This window comes from Ictidomys tridecemlineatus, chromosome 8 (assembly GCF_052094955.1).
Source record: "Ictidomys tridecemlineatus isolate mIctTri1 chromosome 8, mIctTri1.hap1, whole genome shotgun sequence".
In the NCBI taxonomy this organism is placed as follows: Eukaryota; Metazoa; Chordata; class Mammalia; order Rodentia; family Sciuridae; genus Ictidomys; species Ictidomys tridecemlineatus.
In genome coordinates, this window is record NC_135484.1 from 86,263,494 (window position 1) to 86,277,566 (window position 14,073).

Below are 14,073 nucleotides of genomic sequence, written 5' to 3' on the forward strand. Positions count from 1 at the left end.
TTGATAGACAGGACTCATAATTTATTTCAGTCATGCCTTTCCTAGGTAAACATTGATCCATCGCAGACATAATTAACCAGTCTTCATTTTCCCCCACCATGGTCACAAATTTGATGTTTTTACCATTAGCATTTTGAGAGAACATAGAACATTACATATAATACAATCAAGAGTTGGATATGGGGTCAAGTGCAGTGGCACATGCCTGTAATCCCAGAGGCTCAGGAGGCTGAGGAAGGAGGATTGAGAATTCAAAGCCAGCCTTAGCAAAAGTGAGGTGCTAAGCAACGCAGTGAGACCCTGTCTCTAAGTAAAATATAAAAAATGGCTGGGGATGTGGCTCAGTGGTCGAGTGCCCCTGAGTTCAATCCCTCGTACGCGCTCCCACCACCATCACCAAAAAAAAAAAAAAAAAAGTTGGCTATGGGAAGAGGAAATTACAGGAATCACATCGTCTACTGTCTACTGCAGGACTGTGTCTTTCTGAACGCTGAAGCTGATTCTCTTTGTTATTCTCAACCAGTAATGAGGTAGGGAGAGGAAGTAGTCTGACTGCTGGGCAAGGACTCACATACATTTTTGCCATGCTTCACAGTTGCCAATATCTCTGACTTTACCTACCTGGAAGTGTCTTAAGGATAACAACCACAGTTAAATCATCCTTTAATTTTGAACACCCAGCATAATTCCTGGCACGTGAAGGATTATAGAAACATTTTTGATGATTCAGTTTTGTCACACTTGCTAGATACAACATGATATCACAAGAGAAGAAAGCCTATTTCAGTTCTCTGTTTTGAGAAGGTCATTCTTCTTCCTTAAAGGTAGTATTACATAACAGAGCCACCACTAATGGCAGCAAAGTTTGGCCTCTAAAGAGAAATGGGAATGCCAGCCTTTAACTAATTCTCTGTTTCAGCATGATATTACAAGCTGCTTATTTAAAAGAAATATTCTCATCTTCTCTCCTGCAGTAGCATCATTAAAAAAAAAAAATCCATTCCATGTTAGGAATGGTGCTCTAGAAACTGATCCACAGATTTTCCAACTTTCAGAGGTTATAAGGGCTGACCTAAAGCTGATCTTTAGTGCAGACTCATTTTGTGCAAGACAGAGACCATTTTGCTGAATCTTTTAAAATCAAGCCCATGTAAGGTATCTATTTATCCATGGCTCTCAGGGAAACCATGACTGGCAAAAACATCCAAATGGCCATACTTCTGAATGGGATTTATGCAGTCTTCTGTCTTTCTGTTTTGTTTTGTTTTGTTTATTTGTTGTTGTTCAAAGTAATAGTTGCCTTTTTGAAGAGTGGTATGACAATATTGGGGCCATCCTTATACCCAATAATGTCTTTTGCTTCCTCTTATAGGTCCAGATTCAGGAGGTTAGTACTCTATGTTCCAGGAAGAGAGGACCTAAGAAAGGGACTATAGACCAAGGTTGAGCAGTTGTCAAGGGGCAAGGAGGAGAGATCAGAGTGGTCCTTTGAAAGATTTGTATAAATTCTGACAGTGAAAGTCCAGTGTGTTTTTCCAGTCTTTGTTTATAAATCTCCTCATCTCCTACAAGTTTTCCTTTTGTTTGTCAAACACAACAGCTTTGTGCTTGGGGAATTGGAGGGGCAGTAGCAGGGCGCCTGGAAGAAGAGTGTTGAGATAGTGTTGGTGGGGTGTGGCCTTTGAGCTGTGGTTTCTGGTGACATGTGACCAATGGAATCCAGAAAAGTTTTGTGCAGTCTTTGGACACTCACTGGAGATGCTGGGGAGCTGCCTGGACTTTCTATAGTTAGGCAGGTTGGAAACTCAGCTTGTTGTTACCTGACTATTGAAAAAAAGGAACCTGGAAAACTAGAGAAAGGAGAAGCAACTTGGGTGAGAAAATATGTTTTTATTTTTCCAAAATAGTTTAAGGTAAGACTAAAATAGGTATACATTACTATGCGCCTCTTCTAGGTATACATTACTATGCGCCTCTTCTATGGAGTAGAGGGTTTCAGGGGAGTCTCTGCACTTACATCAGACCCTTGATGCCAGAGGCTGATCACAGATGAGTTAGACAAGTCAAATATCTAGTCAGAAAAGAAGGCAAATAAGGAGGGTGGATGGTGACAGGGGAAAAAAGAAGGAATACAAAGAGGAGTCCGGCAGGATCAGATCCAGAGAGTTATCCTTAGTGGGGGGATAGAGGACCCTTCCCACCAGGCTCTCGCCCTGCCTTGATTTAAGAACAAAGGTGACAGGAGAACTGGTAGCACAGCATGCACGGGATGACAAATCAGAATGACAAACCAATCAGTTAGAAGGGACAGGGTGGTGTGCCACCAGTAAGACTCCCTGAAACTCTGGCCTAGACAAGGCGACTTCCAGCCCCCTGTACCTAGCTAGCTTAGGCACAAGAATCTGAGGGACTGCCTAGCAGTGGAAAGCACTGTCTGTGAGGAAAATTTTTCTGAAGGTGGATTTGTGCATCAGAAGGTAAGGAATTCTACCATTTGGGTCTGTCTCCTACCCCGACGTGTCCTTTTTTCCTCCCTGCTTCTCTGCTAGGCTCATTTATGAGATATTTTTTCCTCTCCTCCCACTTTTTCAGTGTGATCTGCAGCATGCACTCAGCTCTTTGGAATTCTGTGGGTAGCAGGGGTTTTCTCCTCCATTTCATGTGCTCAGTGATGTGGAAAGAGAAGTATGAACTCTGACACTTTTCTTCTGCGAACATTTTGATGAAAGGACAGTGATGGTCACAAATCTTAAAACAGGTGGCAGGGGAGATGTGGAAGACACCTTGTTACCAGCAGTAGCTCCTTTCTCAGATCATCCCAAAATGCTGGCATGTGCCCAACAGCCCAATTTGGAGAGAATCCTCTTTTATTCAAGCTCCAGATGGGATACACACTGAATGGTTCATTGGATAAATACCCATTCTCTCCCTCCTCTAAGCCCTAGGTCTGTCTCTCTTGCACCCTAGTCATCTTTGCTATTTCTCTCTTTCATTAAATTCCTTTGAAGTTGTGGATTATTTTTTCTGTCTTTGAAAATTCCTTCTGGCTCGTGGATTTCAGAAGTGCAAGTGCTTTAAACTTTTCCCTCCTCTTTTGAATTAATACTGTACTCCACTTTTTTTTTTTCCTTTCCATTTTTGGGGACCGACTACTGTGTTGTTTTATATTACATTTTCATTTCAGAACTGTTTGAAAATGGAACTCATGCCATGCACGTGAATATTTTGCCTCCTCTTAGCTGATTTAATCAGCATGGATACCATTATTCATGCAATTGCATGAATAATTTATTTCACTGCTCTAAAAGTTTAATAAAAGTTTTCTTGTCTTTATCAAATTCCATGTTACTCTTTGTTCATTTTATGGCAGCAACATAATCAGAATATCAAGCAGCTCATATCAAAAAGCAATGAATGGCATGTTCTTCGTTCAGACTCTTGTGAGCTTTTTTTTTTTTACTGCCATTTTACTTATGATTAAATAAGATTTTACACATAAAGAAAATGTAATTCTCTGTAGATCTAAGCATGACCAGCTAACCAATCTATGCCAGTTGTAGATTAGAAAAATTTGGAATTACATTATTTTAACTGAGATGCCCAACCTTCTTTGGACTACAAGACAAGACATATGGTTCTTGTTCATGTGTGTATATGTAAATGTGTGACTCTGCTATTCACTGTGTAATAATATATTCATAATATTCCTAACCCAGTATGATTATTTCTTACATAAATAGAGGAACTAGAAACAAATATTATTTGTTCACAGTTATTTTTTTTCTATTGAAGTCCCAAATTATCCATTTTTAATCAGCAAAATTACTATATAGATTAAAAGTAACTTGTTAACATTTATAAAACTTACTCTAATGCTAGAGCAGCAAATTTTAACAAAGTCACATAATCATAGTGGATGCTGAAATTATAAGCATATAATTATTTTCATGCAAGTGATGTTAAGTTTTTGAAAGTTAAAATTCATTCAATACAGCTATGAAAAATCCAAAAAAGACACTTATCTAATAAAGTATGAGGCACATAACCAGAGTGCAGAGTTGATCTCAGCTCAAGAAAATGCTCATAAGCTAACACAGGTAGGATCTCTTATCTTACATACTTAGAACCAGATATGTTCTAGAAATCAGAATTTGAGGAATTGTAGAGAGGTACACACACACACACACACACACACACACACAGACACAACGTATATGCATACTATATATGTATACATGTGTAATTATGGTTAAACACACACACACATACATATACCTTGTATATTACCCACCTTACAAAAATGTTGAATATTTCCTCAACAAAAATTATGTTCATTTTAAATGGGTTAATGCATGACTATAAATACTTTTGTTTGAATTCAGATAAGGTTTTATCAACAAATGAGTTCAGATCATGTCAGATTTTGCTTGCAAATAAGCCACTTTTGCTTTTTTCAGATTATATATTTGTATCAATCAATAAATATTTATCAACTCCTGCCATAATCTGGGTATTATGCTAGATGCTGTGCCCCAAATCAAAATAATAAGACAAGGGCACTTCTCTCAAGGAGCATACAGTCTAAGTGATGAAACTTAGCAAATCAGTATTTAAATTTGCTAAAGAAAAAAAATGGGGGGGGACATCTAGATGAGACTAGAGAATTATCAAAAGTTCCTAGATACATTGCCATCTTCAATCTTATAAAAATATTTTTCGTGAATGAACATACCAAAATATAATCATTTCCAGAAGAATAGCATTTCAATGCTGACTTCAGGTACAAGACCACAAATACATCCCCAAATCCCCTATGGGTGAAAATAAAAATTTATCTTGGTTATGCCACATTAAGAAACAACTTTAAGCTGGCTCAGTGGTGCACACCTGTAATCCCAGCAACTTTAAAGGCTGAGGCAGGAGGATCAAAGCCAGTCTCAACAACTTAGTGAGGCCCTAAGCAACTTAGTGAGACCCTGTCTCTAAATAAAATATAGAAAGGGCTGGGGATATGGCTCAGTGGTTAAGTGACCCTGGATTCAATTCCTGGGGAAGGAAGGAAGGAAGGAAGGAAGGAAGGAAGGAAGGAAGGAAGGAAGGAAGGAAGGAAGGAAGGAAGGAAGGAAGGAAGGAAGGAAGGAAGGACTTCAAGATTTTAGTGGCTTACAAAAATTTTGCTTTCTACTCATTGCATGTAGATAGTTCCGTGTGTCTTCTTTTCTCTAAGATACAAGTTGAAGGATCAGCCCTTACCTGGTACTTTGCTATTCCTATAATAGGGAGAAAAAAATCACAGAAAAACCACGGAGTAGCTCTCAATGCTTCTGCATACAACTGGCCATATCATTGCTAGTCATTTTTCACTGGCCAAAGCAAGTCACAAAGTAAAATCTGGTTTTAGAGGAGCATAATCTTCCCACATGATGGCCTGTGGTAGTATCCTAGGAAAACACAAAAAGTTCTGATACTAACATGCTCTTCCACACCTTGTTTCTTACTCATATGGTCCATATTCTTTATTGTTGCATCTCCTATGAGTCAGTAATGTAGTGTCTCTATATTGAACCAGTGGTAAATCATCTCCATGAACTAGTGAAAAGGCTGTTGCTATCCAATGAAAGAAGTGTTTCATATAGATAAAATGGATAGAAGTTGGAGAATACATTAAATAATATAAGAATTGGGAGCTTAAGAAGACACATTGGTAAACAAAAACAATCAGGCCCTATCACCATTAGAGAATGGACTAACAGAAACATCAAAAAGTGAATAAAAAGATCATTTAAAATTCTGGAAACATATTTTTAAAGTATTTCTGTAACTTTACTAAAAAAATAAGATACTTCTGCATAGCTATTTCAAAATATATTTATGAAATGAGATACATTGTTGCATTGGATAAGTACACTATGAGCATTTGGACAGATTAAAGCTGTGAAATTTATGCTTATTTGATAACCTAGAAACCTTTGTTTCTCATCATGTGTCCATGGATAAGGAGCATAAAATGCAAGGATATGATTGAGGATTAAGTATCTGTTCACAAAATCAACATATGATAATTTATACTAATGGTATTCTGTCTGTGGAATATTCAGCAATCCTTGCAAGAAATAAGAATGGATCTGAAAAAAAAAACTTCATAAATAGATTATGCTTTCTCCCTCTCTACCCACCCCGTCTTAAAATTATTTTGGTCTTCCTGTGATCAGAGAGTTATAAGTAATTGTACAGGTGCCAGAAAAGAGGCAGAAGAAAATCATTAATGGCTTAAGTAAATATGTGTTTATAATTTATAATATATAATGTATACCTTTGTGTAATAAATTTAAGAGATAAGTCAGGTCATATAAAAGATTTTTTCACATATTTATAAAGATCAAATCTACCAGCTACAATTTTTTTCAATTTTTTTCTTCAGAACATAATCAAAAGACATGGATTTTGGTTGAATCAAAATATTTAATATCCTCAAGAAACAAAAGTCATATCAATAGTAGTAGTAGTAGTAATTTCCTAAAACAATTATTTAAATATTATCTGAAATTAAGCTGGGCACAGTATTGCATACCTGCAAACCCAGCTTTGTAAGAGGCTGAGGCGGGAAGGTATCAAGTTTAAGACCAGTCTCCGTAACTTTGCAACACCTTGTCTCAAAATAAAAAAATATTTTTTAAGCTAAAATAATTTATTTTCTTATTTTAAGTATATTATTTTTAATATAGAGTAACCCTGACTTCAATCCCCAGTATCAAAAAATTACCTGAAATTAGACTTATAAATTGAATTATAAAATTCAATTTACTTATGAATAAGTTACATACCTCTGCTTATTAATAATAAACATGATGAATAACACCAATTCTGGTCCTTGTTTACAAACATTAAAATAGCTGATTATTTAAGGCAGAAAAGGAGATAAAGATATGGGTGCTTCTGGTTAGGATGTATTAATTCATGAGACCACTGCTCCCATTCTAACAAAGAGAAAAAGCCAGATAAATTATAAAACTATGTTTTGGATTTCTTTTTTTCCATTATATTGTTGAAGATAAAAACAAAATCTAAATAAATTAAATTCCAGGAACAGAAAAGCCCTTCCTATGAGAGAAGAAATACAAACCTCTGGACATATGAGGAACAAAACCACAATAGGCAGAAGCAAGGAGAAGCTAGCCAAAATTTTAATTAACTTTTAATAGTCCTGGGTCACTGGCACAAGGAGGCCCCATGAGCACATGCTTCCATACCCACTCAGCAATCTCATCTTGTAGAACCTTCGCTGAACATACGCACCAGCTTGCTGAAGGATGCGCAGAGCAGGAGGGCAGAGGGTGATACCACACTTGTTGCACCACTGAGGGCACAACAGCAATGCCCTAAAGCCTGGGGGTACAGAAAGAAGGTAGAGAGAGATTTATTCTGTTGGTGGATAGATTACAGCAACTGAAAGCTGTAGGCACAACAGTGAAGCTGAGAAACATCATCTTCAATTCATCCAGGTCTTTATCTGGGTTTAAGACAGTAGCATACCAAAAACTAAGAGCAGAGCAGTCAAGGAAAAAGTATGTTGGGTTTTTTGTTTTTTTGGATCTTTCAAGGCTTAGAGAGTCAGGATCCAGGCTAAAGAACCAGAAGACCAACACAGGAACCTGAACATTTGTGTGGCATAGAAAGATTGTCACAGCAGTATAAAACATTAGAATTATTCTGGTGCTAAGATGAACAAGTTCCAATCCCTCTTATATATAACATTTGAACCTTCAGGTGAACTAAGATCAAGCAAAAACTACAGAAAACCTCAGACTTAACCCAACTTTAGATTAGACCAATCCATGCTGTGCAGCCTGTCACAGACATAGGCATTATTTTTTTCTTGAGCAAATAATACTTAGAAACCTTGCAGACACAATTTCTCGTATAAAATTAAAAAATTTATGGTGTGAAAAGAATCAGGATAATGTGATCCATAATCAATAAATAAACAATGGATAGAAGTAGACACAAAGTGACCAAAATACAAGAATTAGCTAATAGATAATGTAAGTATGTTGACTATGAATTTTGGGGAAATGTGGCCAACATGTGGGAACAGATGAGAAATTTCAATAATGTACTAGAAACAGAAACAAAGAAAATGAATCCAAAACAAAACAAAACAAAAATGTGATGAACCTCAAGAAGGATTAATACAAAATCAAGGGTCTGAAAACACACACACACACACACATACACACACACACACACACACACACACCAAAGTAATTTCAAGAGAAAAATAAAAACAATAAGAATTGAGACAAGCTACTCACCAGAAACAATGGAAATCAACTGACAATTACACGACATCTTTAAAATGAGGAAAGGACAAAGAAAAATATCACTTTGGAAATCTGTAACTCAGGAAAATTTCCTCCCCAAACTAAGATGGAATAAAGGGTTTTAAGACAGATAAAACTTGAGAGAATTAGAATCTAGCACAAATGTATTTAAATAATATTGAAATAAATTATTTGGGTGAATCAATGAAATATCCAGTGGAAAATATATTATGGAACTCAGGCTACATGGTTGATCATCATATGTTCCATGTTCAGATGCTAAGTTTCTGAAAGATACATGAAACAACCAAGAGCTATTTTTCAAAAGAATGGTATACTGATGAAGAGGTCATGAAAAATGTGTTGTCATTTTTCTACTAGACCTTGCCACAAGTTCCTTCTGTCATCTTGACCTGATCAAGTGTCACTGTCAATCAATCACAAGAGTTAAATGTTAGATCTGCTTGTATTGCAATGTCAGTTAGCTAAAGACCATCTTCTTGCAAATACATCTCAAAATATATTGGAAAATTATAGTTAAGGCAAATAATATATGTATGAGGAGTTATAGCACCCTCTGAAAATATTAATTCATTCAATAAACATCCTGTTCCAGCAATTCCATTGCTGAGTGCCAAACACCCCAAACCTAGTAGTTTTAAATGCAATAACCATGTATTTTATTTTACCAACAAATCTGCAACTTGGACATGAGATAGGCAGTTTATCTTTGTTTTGCACAGTATACATGGGAGTAGTTTAACTAGAGCTAAATGATGCACTTCCAAGATGGTTCACTGGGCAAACTGGTGATGGGTATAAGATGAGAACCTACCTGAGGTAATTGGTTGGGGTCCTCAGTTTTCCTCATACTAGCCTCTTCACTGAATTCCTTGGGCTTCCTCACAGAATGATAGCCCAGTTGTAATGAAAAAAAAATTCTATACTACAGAATAGGAAAGCTGTGAGCCTCTTAGAGTATGGTCCAAGAAACTATGACAGCATCACTTCCACTGTGTTCTATTATTCAAAATAGTTATCAAGCCTACCTAGGGTCAAAAGACAGTGTAAGGACTCTACCTTTAATGAAGAAGTGTCAAAGAAATCTATGTACATATTTAATCCACTGCACATCTTAGATCCCTTTACACTTTCATAACATTTGATAGTTCACAAATTGCTTTTTATAATTTTTTTATTTGATCTGCATAATCATCATTCACATAGAAAAAGTAGACATATATATCTCCAGTTTCTATAAAAAACAGAAGTTCAGAGAGATATTAAGTGACTATCCCAGTTTATCCTATGAAGACAGGCACAAGTCCTAAATTTCCCAATACCAAATCTACATTTTCTTCCTTATAATGTGCGAAAGAGTTGGAAGAGGTAACACACACCTATAATCCCAGTAACCCAGGAGGCTAAGGCACAAGGATTACAAGTTTGAGACCAGCCTTATGAATTTAGCAAGATTCTATCTCAAAATCAAAAATAGGAAGACCTGGGAATGTGGCCCAGTGGTAGAGTGTCCCTAGGTTCAGTCCCCAGTATCACATAAAAAATAAAAATGATGGGCAAAAGATTTTCATTGGCTCAGTGTGTACTAGGAACCCCAACTCTCTATTTATTATTTTATGGATAATGGATTTGTCATCTAATCTCAGAAATATGTCTTTCTTAAATTAAATAGGAAAGCCTCAGCCTCTGATGACATGCATTGTACAAATGACCTTGCCTTTTTTGAAGGGCTTGACTATTGGACCTTTTACAAACAGACATAATATTCCAGTTTCAAAAAAAGTCACATCTCAAATATTCCCTCTAACGCTCAATCTCCCCTAATTATCCCAAATGGTGGGGGGTGGGGAGGAGAGGGTAGTATCCGTTCCCAGGATTAGTCCTTGTATCATTAATTGCTCTACCACACTTGGCATGTATCAGACACTATTTCTCATACTGCTTTTGAATACATCTTGTCTTCAAAATGGAAGATCCTAGAGGGCAGAGGCTGTGAGACTGTGATTCTTGTTTTTTGTTTTTGTTTTCTTTGCCTATAGGACCCAGCATGGTAGTTTATACATGAAAATTGCTCAATAAACATCTCTTAGAAGAAATAGATGAAGCAATTTTGAGAGTGTAGTGAAAATTACAGTGTTGAAACCTCTGTATTCCATTAGCTCTAGAATAATCTTTTAAAAACTTCATTAAGAACCCTGTGTTTGGTTGCCTAGGATTCGGGAAACTATGAAACATTTGTAACAATAATAACTTTCCAATCGGTCAGACTATACTCATATCTCATTTCAGTTTTTAAGACTGAGTTTAAGTAATTAAGTAGTAATCATTGAATAGAAACAAATCACCAAGATACCACTTAAATAAATAAAATGTGTCTTTATTTTGCTTTAATAGAAAATGAAATTAGAATTCCATTGCCTAAATATTCACATTGTCCAGACATTAACCAAAAAAACTCTAAAACATAACATTTTGGATTAAAGAAAAAATGATTAGCATAGATCAGAGTTGGTTTATTCTTTGCCCAAATAATGTGTTTCTGCATCTTTGCCTTGGCAAAAATCTTACAGTTCCACCAAGATTCATTTTTCTTTTCTTTTATCATTTTCAAATACTGAACTAATATTCCCTGTTGAAATAAGTTTTATATCATTTTCTATGAAAATAATTATTTTCTTGTTGAAATAAAGATTTGATTTATTTGAATAATTCCGTTCAAATCCTGTAACTTTCCAAATGTGATGCATCCCATAAGAAATGTGACTTTGACTTCAGATAGAGCCCTAATATCCAGAGTATACAAAGAACTCAAAAAATTAGACAATAAGATAATAAATAACCCAATCAACAAATGGGCCAAGGACCTGAACAGACACTTCTCAGAGGAGGACATACAATCAATCAAAATGTACATGAAAAAATGCTCACCATCGCTAGCAGTCAGAGAAATGCAAATCAAAACCACCCTAAGATACCATCTCACTCCAGTAAAATTGGCAGCCATCAGGAAGTCAAACAACAACAAGTGCTGGCGAGGATGTGGGGAAAAGTGTACACTTGTTCACTGTTGGTGGGACTGCAAATTGGTGCAGCCAATTTGGAAAGCAGTATGGAGATTTCTTGGAAAGCTGGGAATGGAACCACCATTTGACCCAGCTATTCCCCTTCTCAGTCTATTCCCTAAAGACCTAAAAAGAGCATGCTACAGGGACACTGCTACGTTGATCTTCATAGCAGCACAATTCACAATAGCAAGACTGTGGAACCAACCTAGATGCCCTTCAATAGATGAATGGATAAAAAAATGTGGCATTTACACACAATGGAGTATTACTCTGCATTAAAAAACGACAAAATCATAGAATTTGGAGGGAAATGGATGGCATTAGAGCAGATTATGCTAAGTGAAGTTAGCCAATCCCTAAAAAACAAATGCCAGATGTCTTCTTTGATATAAGGAGAGTAACTAAGAACAGAGTAGGGATGAAGAGCATGAGAAGAAGATTAACATTAAACAGGGATGAGAGGTGGGAGGGAAAGGGAGAGAGAAGGGAAATTGCATGGAAATGGAAGGAGACCCTCAGGGTTACACAAAATTACATACAAGAGGAAGCGAGGGGAAAGGGAAAAATAATACAAGGGGGAGAAATGAATTACAGTAGATGGGGTAGAGAGAGAAGAGGGGAGGGGAGGGGAGGGGAGGGGGGATAGTAGAGGATAGGAAAGGCAGCAGAATACAACAGACACTAGTATGGCAATATGTAAATCAATGGATGTGTAACCGGTGTGATTCTGCAATCTGTATATGGGGTAAAAATGGGAGTTCATAACCCACTTGAATCAAAGTGTGAAATATGATATATCAAGAACTATGTAATGTTTTGAACAACCAACAATAAAAAAAATAGCAGGGTTGACAAATGACTTAAAAAACAACATACTACAGGGATACAGCCACATCAATGTATTAAAAAAAAAAAAAAGAAATGTGACTTTGATTTTGATTGGTCTCACAATGGTTCCAATAGAGCCACTACAATAACTTCATTTAGACTCAATGCTTATGATTTCAATGGAAAAGTAACTAGATATCATTATATCATTTAAACAAAAAATATATAATGGAAATTTTCAGTCAAGGTAGTAACAAAAGTTCATGTCCTAATGTGCCTCTCTGTCCAAATGTGTAAACATTATGTTTAAGATTTTTTAAAAAACTCAAAAATAAAACTGTGTTAGTCAGCTTTTTGTCATTGTGATCAAAATACCTGACAAGAACAACTTAGAGGAAGGAAAGGTTATTTTGGCTCAAGGTTTTAGAGGTTTAGTTCTTGGTTGGCTGAGTCCACTGCTCTGGGCCCACAGTGAGGGAACATCATGGTGGAAAGGTATGGTAGAGAAGTGCTATTCACCTCATGGAAGGCAGGAAGCAGACAGAGGGGAAGGGGCTGGCAGCAAAAATGAACCCTTCAGGGCACACCCTTAGTGACCCTTCTGCTCCAACGACACCCCACCTACCTATATAGTGACCACCCCATTAGCCTGTTGAAACCAGAATGAACTGATTAAGTTACAGCTCTCACAGTCTAATCACTTCACCTCTGAATAGTTCTGTATTAACACAGAAGCTTTGGGGCGTGGGGGAGTACCTCATATCCAAATCATAAAAAAGACCCAGATTTAAAATATGATAAACATTTCCATGGTTCAGAAACAGCAGAACTACAAAAGATGAGCAGTAATATGCCATAGGCCTGGAGGGGCTCCTATTTTAAAAGCAGGCAACATTGAATAGACCCATACTCCTGAATGGTACCATGAATTTGAACTAAGAATCAATTGAATCTAGTGGCTATGATGGGTCTGCCCTCTTCTCTGATGATATGAGACTTGAAACACACTCGTAATCACTACCAGTGACTAAGGGTTTCAGCATGCTGTCAGTCTAGAGAGGATAAAGGAGGAAAGAACCTTGGGATTAGACACATTTCTTCTCTGCTTGATCTTCCAACTAGATCCAGAAGAGTCCCAGGATCACCATGAAGGAAAGCCTCATCGACCTACACCGCCATTGTAAGACTGACTTCCATACTACAGTGCAGAAATCCAATGGTGGTGGCTACAACATGGCCAGATGGGAGGAAAGAAAGACACTAGGAGAGAGGAAAACAAGAATGTTTCACAAAAAAACAAACAAACAAAAAAAAAACTTCTACTCAAAATTAGCCTGTAATCCAAAGTTTGGTTTCTTGAGATCAAAATTTTGGAATGAAGGTCTATTATTTGTTTAAGAAGGTCAATGAAAAAAAAAATTTTTGTGAAGTATCAAGTATTATCTTTTTATTGTTGTTGTTGTTGTTGTTTTACTAGCCCTACAATCTCATTTGTTCACTCAACCATACTGTGATGCCAACAATCACATAGACAATATGTCATTGAATGGGCATGACTGTGTGCTACCAAAGCCTTGTTTATAAAAAGCATCAGTAAACCAGATGTGAATCATAGGCTATAGTTTGCAGACTCCTGGTATACAGAAACAAAATCAGACAGGAAATAACAAGAATAGAAAATATGAAAAAAAATAACTAGATCTTGAAATAAATATATAGGCATTGATATAAAAACACAGTCAAAAAGGGAATTGACACACATAATTTTTACAAAGAGATAAAAATAGTTAAAGCCCATCGAGATTTTTGTTGAATTTGAGTATAAAATAAAAATATTA

The 14,073-nt window shown here is 36.5% G+C and overlaps 1 long non-coding RNA gene across 1 annotated transcript in view; it reads left to right on the forward strand.

Annotated features, from left to right (window-relative positions):
* Nucleotides 1-13,671, forward strand: part of LOC144365882 (uncharacterized) — a 38,906-nt gene extending 25,235 nt beyond the window's left edge. The window contains exon 3 of the long non-coding RNA XR_013424612.1: nt 13,358-13,671. This is a non-coding gene — a long non-coding RNA (uncharacterized LOC144365882). The remainder of the gene's footprint in view (nt 1-13,357) is intronic.
* The last annotated feature ends 402 nt before the right edge of the window (nt 13,672-14,073 follow it).